Here is a 15,850-nt window from a genome sequence, read left to right as displayed (position 1 = left end):
GAGAAGGAAATGATGATCTCACCGGCCTGAAATGCTAGTTCTATATTTCTCTCCACTGATGCTGTATAATTGTTGTGTATTTCCAGCACTTTCTGATTGTTACTATTTCTGATTTTCAGCATTCGCGGTATGTTGCTTTTGTATCCAGTTTACTTTATGAGCTGTTTTCAGGGGATCCGGTTGCCTCGAGTCTGGCTCGGCCGACCGAAACTCCCCTTGAGAAGCTGGCAGTGAGCTGCCTTCTTGAAATGCTGCAGCCCATATGGTGTAAGTAGGTCCACAGCGCTGTTAGGAAGGGAGTTCCAGGATTTGAGAGGGCGATACAGTTCCAAGTCAGGATGGTGTGTAGCTCGGAGGGGAGCTTGCTGCTGTTCTCATGCATCTGCTGCCTTTTTCCTTCCAGGTGGTGGAGATCTCGGGTTTGGCAGGTGCTGAAGGAAAATATAATGTCAGGAGTGGGATTCGAACCCACGCCTCCAAAGGAGACTGCGACCTTAACGCAGCGCCTTAGACCGCTCGGCCATCCTGACTATGCCGTTCTGTTCTGCATAAATGGTTTTGAATTTCACATTCATCGCCACTGCTTTCAAAAACTTGATGTGATATTCCTTTTTTCAGCACCTATCAGGTTCCTGTATCTGAGTCCCATCCTTCCCCAATCCGCCGGGGGCTGAGGAGCTTCTCATTGCTGCATTGCTCTGTTTGCTCAAATCAACAAAGACCCAATTCCCGCCCGACCCATTCCTCACACGAATGTGATGAGAGTGTAAGATCTGAGCGACGTGAATTGTCCATTTGGAGAGTTACATCCTGGCGACAGGAATATCTCTCCACAGCTGCTTTCGGACCTGCTGAATATTTCCAGCATTTCCTGTTTCTGATTTTGTGCCTTCATTACAGGAGATCTTTTTACTAACAACCCAAAGCTTGTCTCTCGGGGCAGCTCCAGGCACCGCTTTCCTGTGACCTTTAAAGTCGGCTGTTTTCACACTCATCACTCTGCGCCATGGCTTTCAACCCCCGCGCAACTCACCCCATCCCGACCCTCATTCCCGCCCCCAGCCCCATCCACGCTCCCGCCCCTCACCCTCACCCTCACTCCCACCCCTCACCCCCATCCCCACTCCTGCCCCTCACTCCCATCCCCACTCCCGCCCCCCACCCCATCCCCACTCCCGCCCCTCACCCCCGTCCCCACTCCCGCCCCCCACCCCATCTCCACTCCCGCCCCTCACCCCCATCCCCACTCCCGACCCCCACCCCGATCCTCACTCCCGCCCATCATCCTCATCCCTACTCCCGCCCCCCACCCCCATCCCTACTCCCGCCTGCTCAGGTCTCAGGTTTTATTCGTAATTCGCAAAGGCCCGGGGATCACAGAGTCTGTGAGGGAATATAAGGTGTTGATCCACATTCACATACAGGGAACTGTGACTCACTTAAGATGGACGGAAGTTGGTGTCCCTTCCAGATCCACTAGGAGGTCTAGTTACTGGAGCTGTGGGAATTTTTGCCATTTCTATCCCACAGGGAGTCGCGCCTCCCCGTTTGTCCCGCTGGGATGGTGATGGCTAAAGTGAGTGGCCGAGAAAGCGGGCGGTCCCCATGTCCCTCTTGGGCTTGTATTCCCTCATACAGCTGTGAGGAGGCGGGGGTTGAGTTTGTGGGGTGGGGGCGGGATCTTGCTGGTTTGCGCACCTTTTCCTGTCTGTCACTGTGTGTGTCCTGATCGTCTCTACTGCTTTTCTGTGTGTCTGTCTTTGTCTGTTGCATTCAGAGTGGTGTGAAGTACAATTGCGCAGCCAGGGTGAGCTTCCCAACACGTGTGCTCTTGATTAAAAATTAGTAAGAAGTGAATATTTGTTTGGCTACCGTAAAGTATTCAGCGGCAGGAAGGAATTACGGCTCCGTCGCAGGGCGGTGCAGCGAAGCCCACAGCACAGAGGCCGATGATCCAAACCATCTTCTGCTCTTTTTGTTCTTATTCACACCAAAATAACCAGCGGTCTGTGACCGAAAAACATACCTGGCTTTGTCTGTACAGTGAATTTGTATCAGCTTCTTACTTCCAGTAAACACTTCAATCTGCAACCAACCTCTCAAATCGTTTTTATTCACACTCGGACAGAAGTAGTAAATGCTACAAAAAAATACCAGCCCAGTATTTCCTCTTTCTCTCAGCCCGTTTCAGGCCATGGTCCGAATGGCCTTTCCTTGTTCTCAATCACCCCAAGATGATCTGAATCGAAAAAAATAACAAAACAAATCTCTTAGGCGGAAACATTGTTGCGGAGATTATACATATTAGCTGCAGTATGTCCGATCTACAGGACACCCTGCATTAACTCCTATGCGTATTTGGACAGCAGCGTCCTCCCTGATACATGTATCATCGGGAAGGACAAGATTATCAGTATAACGGGAAAAGCATCACGTCAAAGACACAGATAATCATTATTTGGAGTTTATTCATTCTTGCTCACTTATTAAATATACGGAGCTCCATTCCCAATATCACCATGAACTGGTAAGGCTTCGTTCCTTCAGGTTTGCATTAGAGACACATTGTACAAAACACTCTGTGAGTGTCTCTGGTTAATGATCTGATGATGCGCGGAACTCTCAGCTTTTACTCATTGATCTTCGCAAGAGTTGATCCAGTCTTGACGGTGACATGTTCTCTGGTGTCGATTTACTCGAATTCCTCACCTGATTTCTCTGCTGCCCAATGAAGTTCACACAGCAGAATTTTCAATAATAGCTTGACTTTTCCTAACAGGAATTCAGTCATCATATTTTTGAACAATTTTTCAAAGGATTTGCACACGGTCAGCTTCCAAGAACAGCAATGTGATGAAGGCAATATGATCTGTTTTGAAGTGATATTAATTGAGGGACAAATTCTGGCTCCGACATCATGGAATAACTCCCCCGCCCATCTCCGAAATTGTGCCTTCGTGTATTTTACGTGAGAAAGCAGATGGCAGCTCAGTTCAACATATCGTCTAAAAGCTGGCACCAGTAACAGCAAAGAATTCACTAGAGCGTGAGCCTGAATTTGTGGTCAGGATTCGGGAATGAGTTTTGAACTCACAACTTCCTCATCGTAAAAACCAAGGGAGCAGCTGACTGAATCATAGGTCACTGCAAAAGGTAAAAAGACAGAAGAGATTACACTCTGTAAGGAGAGCAGAAGTAGATTGTTAATTGAAGAGGTGTCACAGACAATGAGAGATAGACACCCACAATTGAAAGAGACGGATTTTTTTATCACGGAAGGGATAGAGAGTGCAGCAGGAATTTCGATTCCCAGTGTAGATAACAGAAAACGTTAACTTTGGGTCAAATATTGGACCTGATAAGGGGTCAGAGGCTGACTGACCTTAATGATAACAACTGTATCAGTCGGAGTCACACAGGGAGGGAGTGATCATTTCTGATTCCCACTTGTCTCCCAGGAATGAAGCAGACGGCATTACAACATTGAGAAGCTCAGAGTAACAAAAAAGGGAAACTCTTCAACCGAGGCTCCCTGGGAAAAATAAAACAACATCCGCTGTGATGTGTGAGTATTTTTGGTGCCTATATTATATCTCCACTGCCTGGAAGATGTTATATTTCATTATCACAGTTCACGTGAATTAGTAAAGATAGAACCAGGACTTCTTCAGTGCTTCCAACTGCTTGAAATTCTAGAAGAGGCAAATATGTTTCACAAATTGTGTAATGCCCCACAGAGTGGCAATAAAGATACATGACTATTTCACTCATAAACCACAATTTAAACCGAAACCCCATTTCCCCTATCGGGCGGATGTGAACAATCCGACCAGACTATTTACAACAAGAGAAGCGGAGTCTTACCCGGAGTCCTGGGATCAATACTAATCCCTCAAACAGGGTCTCTGAACCAGATTATATAGTCATTGATCAGGTTGCTGCGGTGGGATGTTGTTGTGCACTTTCAAACAGCAATCTCACTTACCAAGACACAGCTCTGCTCCCGCACCATTGGCCGTGAGGTTTTAGGTCTTCCTGAGGTTGTAAAATGTGGTGGAAAAATTCAAGTTCCTCCCTCCCACCCGCCCGCTGGCCTCTCTTCCTCCATCTCCGCCCTTCTCTAACTCCCTCCCTCTCATCCTCGCTGTCTCCCTCCCTATCTCCCTCCCCGGCTCTCCCTCCCCCTCCCCGCATCACCCCGTCCCGCCCCACCCCGCCCGCACCCCCTCTCTCTTTCAAATCTAATTTCCTGTCTCTCGGGTCTGTTTTATCCCCAGGCTACCCGATGACCCCGCCCTCTGGGACTCTCAGGCCGGCCCGAGCTCTTTATCCGGCTCCATTCACAGGAAAAGTGACTTCAGTTCCCACAATTACATCTGTGCTCTCTGTACCCCTCTACCCACAAAACTGAAATTCAGGTCAATGCTAACATGAAGACTGCGGGCGGCGGTTTCCGCTCCTGCTGTGTGAAACAATTCGCTATATGTGTGTACTGTGAGCAGAAAGAAATTGCTGTACTTTGTAAACATTTCTTACTGAACTCACTGTCATTCTGCTTTAACAGGACTAGTTTGAATCTCTTGATATATTAGCAAAATGCTTAATGAACTGCATTTGAAATTTAACCGTATCAGAAATTGCACTAATATTCAGTTGGTCTGTACTCCACTGGACTGATGAAAGATCAACTCCTGTGTCCAATCAGTAATATATGCAGCCACCGAGAAAGAGGTTTAACAGAGAGGGAAAAGCCCGGTTGATTGGATTTTGTTATTGTTAACAAAACCATCATAGGACTGATTTTTCAGGATTAGTATTCCCCAAAACTGATGGAAGAATTTGGGGAAATATAGAGAATGCATGGGGTGACAGGATTCTCTGTGTATCAACAGCAGTTACTGGTAACTGACCGGTGGATGGGGTACTAGTATTCAACAGGAAATCGTTAATCGTGAGAGGAAAATGTTCTCAATAAAGGAATGAGCCTCGTTTCAGTTCCCTTCAGGATTCGTTTTTCGTTATGAAGATTGGGAGGAGAAATTAACTTTGACTGTTAAGAAAAAATAGAGTGGGTGATGATTTGTTTGGTCCAGGATTAGGAAGATGTGAATATAGGAACGGACGGAGACTGTTCTCCACTCAATCCTGTTCAGCTCATGACTGGTCTGTATTTGAACTTTATCCATCCACCGTGTTTTTATAAACCTTAAAATAATTGCGAAACAAACAAACAATCAAAAAATATCAGATGCAGTTCCTAAATGTTCGAATTGACGCCCAGGTTCAAAACCACTTTGCGGGAGAGGGTTGCAGATTTGCACGGTCCTTTGTGTGAAGAAACCTTCCTGATATCACCCTAGATCGGTTTAGCTCAAATTTTAAATTAGGCCCTATTGTCTTGTAGAAATGGAGATCGGAAACTCAGCCCCTATTGTTTGCTCTCTCTCAGCACCATTCCCCTGAATTTTTCTGCTCTCTGTAACTCTTGTTGGCCCTTAAACTCCCTCCAGGAGCTGGTTAGTTCCAGAAATTAAATCACAACTCGGTCCCTTCATTTAAACCAATGACTGCTTCTTTAAGGAAGTTCTTCATCCCGATTTATCGAGTAATTTGATGGAACATACGAACAAAGAGCAGGGATTGGCCAGGAAGTTTTCCGAAGTTGTAGGTATGGGGTCAGACTGAGAAACAATGCTTGACGATCGGGAATACAGGATGACGAGGCCGCGACAGATTGAGACAGATTAGACAGTGAGAAACAGTTTCTATTGGTGCAAGGCACCGGTTTTAAACGAACCAATGGGGACATGAGGATTCATCTTCCCTGGTGAGTGGTGAGGGTCTGGAATGCACTGTCTGAGAAATGTGGTAGAGGCAAAATAAAATCGGGGCTTTCATAGTGGAACTGGACAGCCACCTGAAGATAATAGTTTACATGGCTACGGAGACAGGGCTGGGGACTGGGATAGCTGAGTTTCTGCTGAAGCATCTCAGGAGAGACAGAGGGCCGAATAGTCCCCTTCTCTGTTGTAGCTATTCTATGTGTCTGTGTGTGAGGTTCATTCAGGACCACTTTGTCTCTGGAACAGAGTTTGAATGTGTAATTCATTCTCCATCTGTCGGTCTCTGTGGATTAATTCTTTATCACTTTGTCCCCGGGACAGGATTTGTTTTCGGGATTAATCGGGGATCTGTCAGTTTCTGGTGATGTGTCTGTGTGTATGATTCATTCTGTATCATTCTGTCCATTGAATACTGTGAGAGTGTGCGATTCAATAAGTATCAGTCAGTCACTGATGCCAGGCCTGAGTTAATGAGTCATTCTGGAGCTCTCTGTCTCTTGCTCGCAGTTTGAGTGTGGGATTCATTACGTATATGTCAGTCCCTGAGATACTTTGCAAATCTGGATTCATTCAAACCAGAATATACCTCACTGAAACTGGGCCATTTGTTCTAACAGGTAAACTGCCCGACAAGATCCTCCACCTAGAATACTTCATGTAACATTTTCTGTTTATCCCTGAAATTCATTCTCCCTCCTATACTTATCTAGACTTCCCTTAAATGCAGTTTATCTAATCGTCTCAGTTGCTCCAGGCGATAGTTGGCCTGTAACTGCTGCCGATTCAATGGGAATAAATTAATTAATCATGTATCCTAAATTGTATTTCATATTTGCGTTTCTATGTCTGCCCCATCACATCAAATCACAAATTCCTCACATTGACCTGTTCCCGCGACACCGACAATGTGAATTTCTACAGCACATTCTGATATAGTGAAGTTGACAGATCAGAGACAACAGAGGAGACTTGTTCATATTATTCGGGAAGGGGCAGTTGTAGAAATACTATGGACAGAGAAGACCTCTTCTTATATGTATTATGTAACAAGCAGTGGTTATCGTCTGTCCCTCGATACGAGGATGACAACCACTCAGGGCAGTGAGTTTCTGCCATGGGTCTTCATGAGAGTGAACAGGCTGATTCTCGGCCCACAGACCTTTGGACACATGGGGACAGGATGTCCCACGAGGTAGTGAGATCCAGAGTGCAGGATCTGCTTCCTGTTACTTCTTTTAGCCGCCGTTCTGCCTCATCATTAAGACCTGGGGACTCACAGCGCGCTGCAGCTTGGGGGACAGGTTTTGGTCATTTTGAATGATGAGAAGCAAGTTCCTCGGAGTCATTAATATGAATGCTGCAGCGTTTGAATTAACGTTTCAGAGTGTCTTTGGAGCATTTTCTTTGTCCTCCCCTGGAATGTTGTCCATTTGAGAGTTGAGAAAACAGGACTTGGCGGATGCGACGCTTTTCGATTATCCGGACACAGTGTGCAGTCCATCCAAGTTAATTTTTCAGGAACAGAAACAAAAATACCTGGAAAAGCTCAGCAGGTCTGACAGCATCGGCGGAGGGGAATACAGTTAACGTTTCGAGTCCGAATGACTCTTCATCAGTTGCACCTCTGTATTGTTAGTCCAGTGACAGCAGATTCAGCTAATGATCGAGCCGCTTCATGGGAAGATTGGAATTCACCCAAAGCATTTTATTAAACCGACTGATGCACAGCTTTTGTTCCAGTTGGACACATCAATCATTTAACGAACGTGATCAGAAAAACAAAATTAATTAGAAATTAATGCACAAATTAACAAGAGCAGACATTTTGAGAAAGAGCCCTGCCATGTTAGGAAGGAAACGCAGAACCTTCAGTTGACGTGTGAGACCGCGGTTTTCAGGAAGTTAAACAGATTTCTGTATAAAACGACCACAGCAGGACTCGAACCTGCAATCTTCTGATAACCTCTTCAAACACCACCGAAGTCAGACGCCTTATCCTTTAGGCCACGCGGTCAGGTAATAGGATACTAGATCTGATGCTAGTGCCATGTAAATAAATATCGTGGTTGTATATTTTTCAGTTTGATTTTTGGATGATCCGCTGAATCCCAGATCCATGGCCTCAGGGTCTGAGTTTGACTCCGTGTCTTTCGTTGGAAAATAAGGATTGGGAGATCGGGAACTCAGTTCCTATTGTCCGCACCCTCTCCTCATCATTCTCCTGCAGTGTTTTGAATCTCTCTCATTCTCTGCCTCGTGGCCTCCCCTCAACCGCTGCTAAATACCAGAAAATAAACCACAGAACAGCCCCTTCATATAAACCACGAACAAAGGGAGCCGTTCTTCCCGAATTAATGAGCAATTTGATCGCGGTTTGCGACATGTTAAGGCGATAGTGTCAGAGAGAGAAACTTCTGCGCTGGTGGGAATTTTGGAATTGGGGGAGGGGGAGGGGTGTGGGGGCGTTGGGGTTCAGTCAAAAAACAAGACGTTTCCGGAGTGAAATTAGGAAACATCTCTCTCAGCAAAGGGTCCTGGAATTTCAGAGATCCCATCGGGAGTCAGCGCTTTAATTTTAAATCTCAGTTTGATAGACTTGTGTTCATCAAATATATGATGGATAAGCGAGAAAATGGGTATTTATCTGTCCCGGTTTATTTGATCCTTGAAACATTATTGAAGACATTGAGTTATGCATTCACTGTAATCGAACCCAGGTTTCTTTGATGGAAAATAAGAATTCTAGCCCTGAATCACCAATCCGCCCATCATGCTGAAATCAATTTATTTCCCTAACTACAAGATCACTGCACTAAAACAGAAAGCAAACTGAAAGTAACCTGAAGAAAAGAAAATAATTTAGGGACTGTGATGCTGTTACAGAATCGGTAACTTCGGGAATCTAATCCGAGTTTCCCACGCCCTAGTGACGCATTGTGCTCCTGAACCAGCAATGCACAGGTTTGGACGGATTTCATAACTTTCAAACTATTTCCTAATCTGATTATCAAAGTATCACTTCCCTTATGATTGATCTACAGTCCCTCGTTGTTCAAATCCCACGTCTGTCTTTCGGTATTTTTAATCACTCCACAGACAGAACTTTCAAGAGGGTTTAGAGAAAGTAAATAAAGATGAATTGTTCCCACTGGCGCAAGGGTCAGGGACCAACCAGGGCAGATTTTAATTCATTCGAAAAGGAACTAAAGACAACGTTTTGAAAAGATTTTCTCGAAATATATTTTGAGCATTTGGATGGACTGCCTAATCTGCAGGCAAACGCACGACTGCTATCATATGGAAGTGCAAAGGCAGCAGACACATGGGAACACCAACACGTGGAAGTTCCCCTCCAAGCCGCACATTATCCTGACTTGGAAGTAGATCGCCATTCCTTCACTGTCGCCGGTTCAAAATCTGGGAACTGACTCTCTAACAGCACAGTGGGTGTACCTACACCACAGGGACTGCGGCGGTTCAAGATGGCAGCCCACCGCCAGTTTCTGAAGGGCAATTGTGGATGGGCAATAAACGCTGGCCTAGCCAGCGACGCCCACATTCGGTAAATAAGTAAATCAACACCCACAATATTTTTGTTGTTGTTATTTCTGTGGAGGTGTTTACCTGGATAAGGAAACAGCTCTGATCAGCCCTTTGACAGACAGCCGAGATTGCGACTATGAAGCCTGCGAGATCAGACTCCAAAGTGTGCAGGGAATGAGGAAGAGCGAGAAGGAGGGAACATCCTGCGTTGGATAGATTTTCTCGAAAAGAAAACAAAGGTTTGCTTTTCTTCAGCTGTTTTGACAACCACAAGATTTCACAACGACGCGTGACAACCACTGGAGAACTTCTCAAGTGTGTTCGGCATTTTAATGTAGGAAATTGGTGAAATTTCCAACCGTTTGTTTCACATTGTCAGGCTGCATGTTCCTTCAGACAGGTTTCCATCTAGACACATGGAGTGAGCGGATTTGTGAACGTCAGTGGTTCAGGGGTAGATTCCTCACTGGTCAGACTGGACTTCTGGTTCCGTTGCTTAACATCACATTTTAGCTTTCTGAATCCAGTTCTGGTCTCTGACTCATTCATGTTTTTAATCGTGAAACTGGGTTTACCTTGGCGTTACAGATCTAAGATAATTGGTAAAGGAATAGCAACTACTGTCTATCCGTCTCCCCTTACACAAGTTTACAATTCATAGTGCTAAAGACCAATAAGTAGGCAAGCAAAATGTGAGCAGAATGTAAAGTGTTTGTAAATGAATAAAGATCGCTTGAGATGGTGGACAGAAGTTTGGTACATACAATAATGTGGGAATATGTGAGGATCACCACTTCGGTGGGATAGATTAAAAAAAAACAATATTCTTTAAATGAAGAGAGATGGCAGAATGCTGTGCTGCAATGACATTGAGACTTGGGTGTCCTTGTACATGTATCACAAAACAAAGCTACATTGCAGGTACAGCAGGCTGTTAGGAAGGCTAATGAGGTGTTGGCCTTTATTGAAAGGGGAATGGAGTATAAACTCGGGCATTCTTGTGATAACTGAAGAGGGCGTTGATGGGACAAAACTTAGAGTATTGAGTCCTGTTTAGGTCTCCTTCTTTAAGGGGGGAGATACTTACATTTGAAAGAGTGCAGATTTGCCCTGAGAAGATGGTGCTGAGCTGCCTTCTTGAGCCACCGCTGGGAGTGTTGACATTGACTTTGGTCCTCAAGCCCTGGATTTATATTTGACTCTATAAACTTGCGGCTCAGAGGTGTGAATGTCACCAACCGAGACACCCTGTGCAGAAGTAATTTATCAGGATGAATAGCTGTTGTTGGTTTGTTAGGAACTAAAAATACAAAGATGACTGAGAACAAAGGTTCAAAACAGCAAGATGAAGCATTTCAATAAATAACTCTGCAATGTTTGCAAATAAAACAGCACTTTCAGCGAATGAGTGGGAACGTGGTTTGATTTCATTGAGTTGAAACTGATTTCTTTGTGAAATGACCATGAATCAATTTCAACATCAGCACTTTGCATGGATCAACCAATGAATCCATGTCTCCCAAGTTCTCTGTCAAGTGATTCTACTGCCTGTCTTATACTATTGACAGAAGATTGAAGGTTGTTGAGTGCACTTGCTAGTTAAACTAGGTAACTACATAGGTTAGGTTCAGATGGATGTTGCAGTATGAGGTGTTAAATAATTGCGTTAAATGATGGCCAATTGCCATAGGAAGGTGGGATTAGAAAGGGCACCTGAGTGTCCTCGGGCTGGCATGGACAAGATGGGCCGAATGGCCTCCTTCTGTGCTGTAACATTTCTATGGTTCTGTTTCGATGAATGTTTTGTTCCAGGAAACTGCCACTTAGTCACATCCTGTCCCAGGAAATTCCAACACTTACTGCCCTGAGAAACTCACTTAGACACTTGATCACCAATTGATCATAGTCTTCACTAACGTCCCAGATTCTTTATGGGATCATTGAATCACAGAACATAATGAGAACATTCGGCCCGTCTGGACTCGGCTGGCCCTCTGAAAGAGCAGCTCACCTGCGGCCACTCCACACCATTTTCCCTGTAACACTGCTCAATTTTCTTTTCAGATCAAGATCAAATTCACTTTTGAAAACCTCAATTGTCCCTGCCTCCAGCACAATCTCAGACATTGCATGCAACATCCTAAACACATGCTGCAAGAAAAAATAAAATTCCTTATGTGGTAATTGCTTTTTTTGTAAATTAATTTAAATCTGGTCCTCTTGTTTTGGATCATTCCATCAATGGAACAGTAAAACCTTATTTACTCTGTCCACACACCTCGTGATTTTGAATACCTCTATCAAATCTCCTGTCAAACTCCCTCTCTTCAAGAAACACATTCCCAAATTCTCCAATCATTCAATGTGAATTAAGTTCCTCATGCCTGGAATCTGTCTCACTAATGCTTTCACATGCTTGCTAAATTGTGGTGCACAGGATTAGATATGATACTCCAGTTGAGGCCGAAGCAGTGTTTTCTACAGGATTCACATAACTTTATTGTTTTTGTACTACATGCTATATTGATGAAGCCCATGACGTTGGCTGTTTTACTGGTCATTCTCTCAACCTGTCTTGTGACGATAAATGATTTATGCACATATACACCCACATCCCTCTGTTCCCGCAATCCCTTTAGATTTGTAACCTTCATTTCGTGTTGCCTCTCCCTGTTCTTTCTACAAAAACAAATGACACCAGGTTAGTCTGCAATAAATTTCACCTGCTAATTATCCGCCCATTCCATCAACATTTCTAGATCCCTTTGGAATTCTACACTATCCTCCTCACAGTTCACAGTGCTTCTAACTTTTGTATCATCGGCAAATGTTGGAATTGTGAGCTTACAACAAGATCTGGCTGATGAATTACCGGAAGGGCAGGGGCCCTGACACTGGACACAAGAAATAGGAACAGCAGTAGACCACACGGCCCATCGCACCTACCCTGCCATTCGATGGTATCATGGTTGACCTTGGGCCTCAACTCTATTTTTCCACCAATTCCCGATATCCCACAAGTCCCCGAGAGACCTGGGGAGCTCCACAAGATAACTTTCTTCAGTCCAAAATGCAACAGTTCACCACAAATCTTTGGTTCCCGTCACTCAGCTCATTTCGTATCTGTGCTGCTATTGTCCCTTCTATTCAATGAGCTCTAACTTTCCTCAGAAGTCTTTTGTCCAGCACTTTATCAAATGCCTTTTTCAAGTCCATTTAAATCACGTCAAGGGCTTCACCCTCATCAAAATTCTTTGCTGTCGCATCAAAAAAAAAACTAACTGAAGTTAAGTAACACGATTTGTTCTTACCAAATTGTTAGGAAGTAGAGAGGTTTAAGTCAGTTATATTGGTATTTGCAAATGTTAGGAAAGAGTTTTAGCTTTAAAGTTTAAGTTTGATTTGTATTTCTGTATGTGTGTTAAGAAAGGTCAAATGGAGTTTTAGTTTCGTTTTAAAAAAGTGCTTGCATCTCTAATCAGGTTTACGACTTATGAAGTTAAGCAAACACATCAGTAGAAGAATTGGGCTGTTGCCTAGCAACAGGGAGGCAGAGAGGCAGGTCCCTCCCACAGACACACACACAGAAGGAGAGAAACAGCAGTTTTGATTTGGAAGCTGCGGACCTCGGTTGGTTTTTGAAAGTTGCTGCCGAGAGAGACTGGAAAAGGCGGCAGATACTTAGTCCCAAGCGAAAGAAAAATCTCAAAATCCAGGGGAGTGGAAGAGGGGAAAATACGAAAAAGACCTTCTTGTCAAAGGAAGGATGGGAACCTGGAACAGGTCCTGTTAATGAATTTAAGAGGAGGGGCAGAGGGAATGGCTTCAATCCTCGTGTGAAAGGCGGAGTGCAGTGAAACTGGTTGACTCACGGCTTGACAAGCTTCTGTGGGGAGTTGAGGAGTGATCCATAGCATCTGGTTATGGTGGTATCTGTCACTTGGTTTCAGAGTCTGGTGTGCCTTACCACAGGGTGCCTATTGATACATGGATTGTGTAATTACTGTGGAAATTAAAGAATAAAATAGATTTTGCAACTTGCGTTATCCTTACAAATTTGTCTCCACCTGTAAGGTTATAGTTGTGGATGAAAGTGTATTGTAACATGGTTCATCTTTTCTCATTGAATAAGTGTTTTATTTATTTTCTGGTAAAATTTGATCAGCTGACTCCTCTGACTCTGTTCAGTAGTTACTTTCCATGTATTTAAACAAACAAATAAAAGTTAGAATCTATCAAGCTGGGCTCCACTCTGGGTTTAGGATTGTCCAGGGGTAATCACAGCTGGGACCATAACATAATCCATGCTGCTTTTACATATTAATGTGCGTTTTCCCGAGGTAATTTTCATGTTGTTGGGAATTTTCCTTTCTGAAAGGTAGCTCACCACCCAGGTTAAACTGGCTGCCCTGTAGTTTCTGGGCTTATCCTTACACATTTGTTTGACAAGGATGTTACAATAGCAATTCTCCACTTCGCGGTCACCAAAGCGAGTCTAAGGAATATTGGAAAATTCTGGCCAGCGTCCCTGCAATTCCTGCTCTCCTCCCTCAGTATTCTGAATGCACCTCGTCTGTGTCTGGTCCTAAACAACTTTAAGCACATACAGCATATCAAATACTTTCTCCTGAAATTTTTTATTACCTTTACACTAAAATATCGATCGAGGTGAAACGGCTCACTTTCTGCTCAGTACAATTCCTAGAACAAAAACAAAATATGATCAAATCAAATTCACACTATGGGGCTACCAGACCTGGCCGTCTCAGAGAAGTTTACAATTCCCTCAGAGAATACAACAGCCGAATGCATTCATCCAGAAAATTGGGTCGTCTAATTAGTGTTTTCGGGTAACATTACAGTGCGATTAAGTGGGCAATTGTGTTTTTTTTCAAATTGCCTTCATTTCCTTCATGTGTGTTTCATTGATGAGTTCTCTGCAATGGCGGGTCCAGTTCTGAAACTTACCCCTGATATAAGTAAACCGCTCTACCTCGACTCACTGCGAGTTTTATACGATGCACTGGGCTACTGACACGACAAGTAACAACTCGTGAGAGCGCGCATGTAACTTGTAACAGAGACCGCTCACATTCTCCCTTACGAAACGTCCCATAGCGAGAATCACACGGCCATACCAATAATGTAACTGTATGTATATAACTCAGCCAATATAGACATTCATTGGCACCCAAAAGATATCAACCATTCTTTCAGAGCGCTCTAGGTAAAAGAGAACATTGAAGAAATACACCAGGCAGTGTCTAGGCCCAGGCAGTATCCATGGAGCCGGCAAGAAAACTCAAGTTTCAGTTACACTCATTCTCTTCTTGGGATAAATTAACTCATTCTCTTATTAGGATAAATTAACCGTCTGATTACATGAGCAACAGTTTCTTCATTTACTCCACCTATTTTGCAGTGATAATTTGGTAATAATGACTTCTAAGGTTCTAAAAACACGCCCGGGTTTAAGTAAAACCCGCCTTTTCGCTCTTAAAAAATATGCATCACAAGTGGTAACACACGAGGGCTCGTCCGGGATTTGAACCCGGGACCTCTCACACGATCATTTAACGAAATTCCCGAAGCGAGAATCATACCTCTAGACCAACGAGCATTCCACAGGTAAGCGAGATAACCGCTATGTGCATTCATTGTCCTCCAGAGTGCGTGAACCCTCTTTTGGGTTTCTGTCGTAACACCAGAAAACAATTAAGAATTACACCTCATGGCAGGCAGCAGCGTGGACAGTGAAAGGGTGTTCACGTTTCAGGTCGATGACATTTCATCAGAACTCAGCAATGCTAGAATTGTGATCAGTTTTACACTGTAACTCCTGACACCGAGCAGGAACAGGAACTCGGCACCCACTCAGTCTGCCGGTGCGTGCGCCGTTCCTCCCACCGCTGACGACCTCGTTGTTCAGCCGTTGACGGTCGCCCACTTGCTGCCTCCCACTCACTCCCCTGCTCCCGAATGCCAGGTGCACAGACCCGGGGCCCTCGCCACCTTGCTCGCTGCGCTATACGCCAACACTTATGCCGCACCTCTCGCTACCCGACTACCAAGCCGCTCACCTCCCACTCGGCACCTCCCTCCTGACTCTTGTCGCCGCCCATCTCATCACAAGAACTGAGGAGATGGTGACAAGCAGAACAGCAAGTGAGGCGGTGAGGGGTAGGGAGCAGGCCGGAGAGCGGGAGGTTACTGAGGCGCCGAGCAGTCCGGCAAGCGAGACGGTGAGCAGGACAGGGACAGCAGTGCCGAGAGAGACACACAAGAACAAGAACACGAAAATCAGAAGCAGCAAGAGGCCATTCAGCCCATCGAAGCTGCTCCAGCATGGCTGATCTGAATGTGGCCTCAACTCCACTTTCCTGTCTGCCCCCCATAATTCTTTACTCATTCCTTTATCAAAAATATCTCCAACTCAGCCTTGAACATTTTCAATGACCCAGCCT

The 15,850-nt window shown here is 44.7% G+C and overlaps 1 long non-coding RNA gene and 2 other non-coding genes across 3 annotated transcripts in view; all 3 read right to left on the bottom strand.

Annotated features, from left to right (window-relative positions):
* The window catches only part of LOC144670421 (uncharacterized), a 918,626-nt gene that overhangs the window by 15,554 nt on the left and 887,222 nt on the right, over nucleotides 1-15,850 (bottom strand). The gene's annotated exons all lie outside the window — the stretch shown is intronic.
* Nucleotides 448-530, bottom strand: trnal-aag (transfer RNA leucine (anticodon AAG)). Its single transcript has one exon. It is a non-coding gene; the product is annotated as a tRNA-Leu (tRNA).
* trnar-ucg (transfer RNA arginine (anticodon UCG)) lies at nucleotides 7,768-7,857 on the bottom strand. The gene is given in 2 exon segments: nucleotides 7,768-7,803; nucleotides 7,821-7,857. It is a non-coding gene; the product is annotated as a tRNA-Arg (tRNA).

Source organism: Cetorhinus maximus, chromosome 31, assembly GCF_964194155.1.
Source record: "Cetorhinus maximus chromosome 31, sCetMax3.hap1.1, whole genome shotgun sequence".
In the NCBI taxonomy this organism is placed as follows: Eukaryota; Metazoa; Chordata; class Chondrichthyes; order Lamniformes; family Cetorhinidae; genus Cetorhinus; species Cetorhinus maximus.
This window is presented reverse-complemented; position numbering and strand designations above follow the sequence as displayed.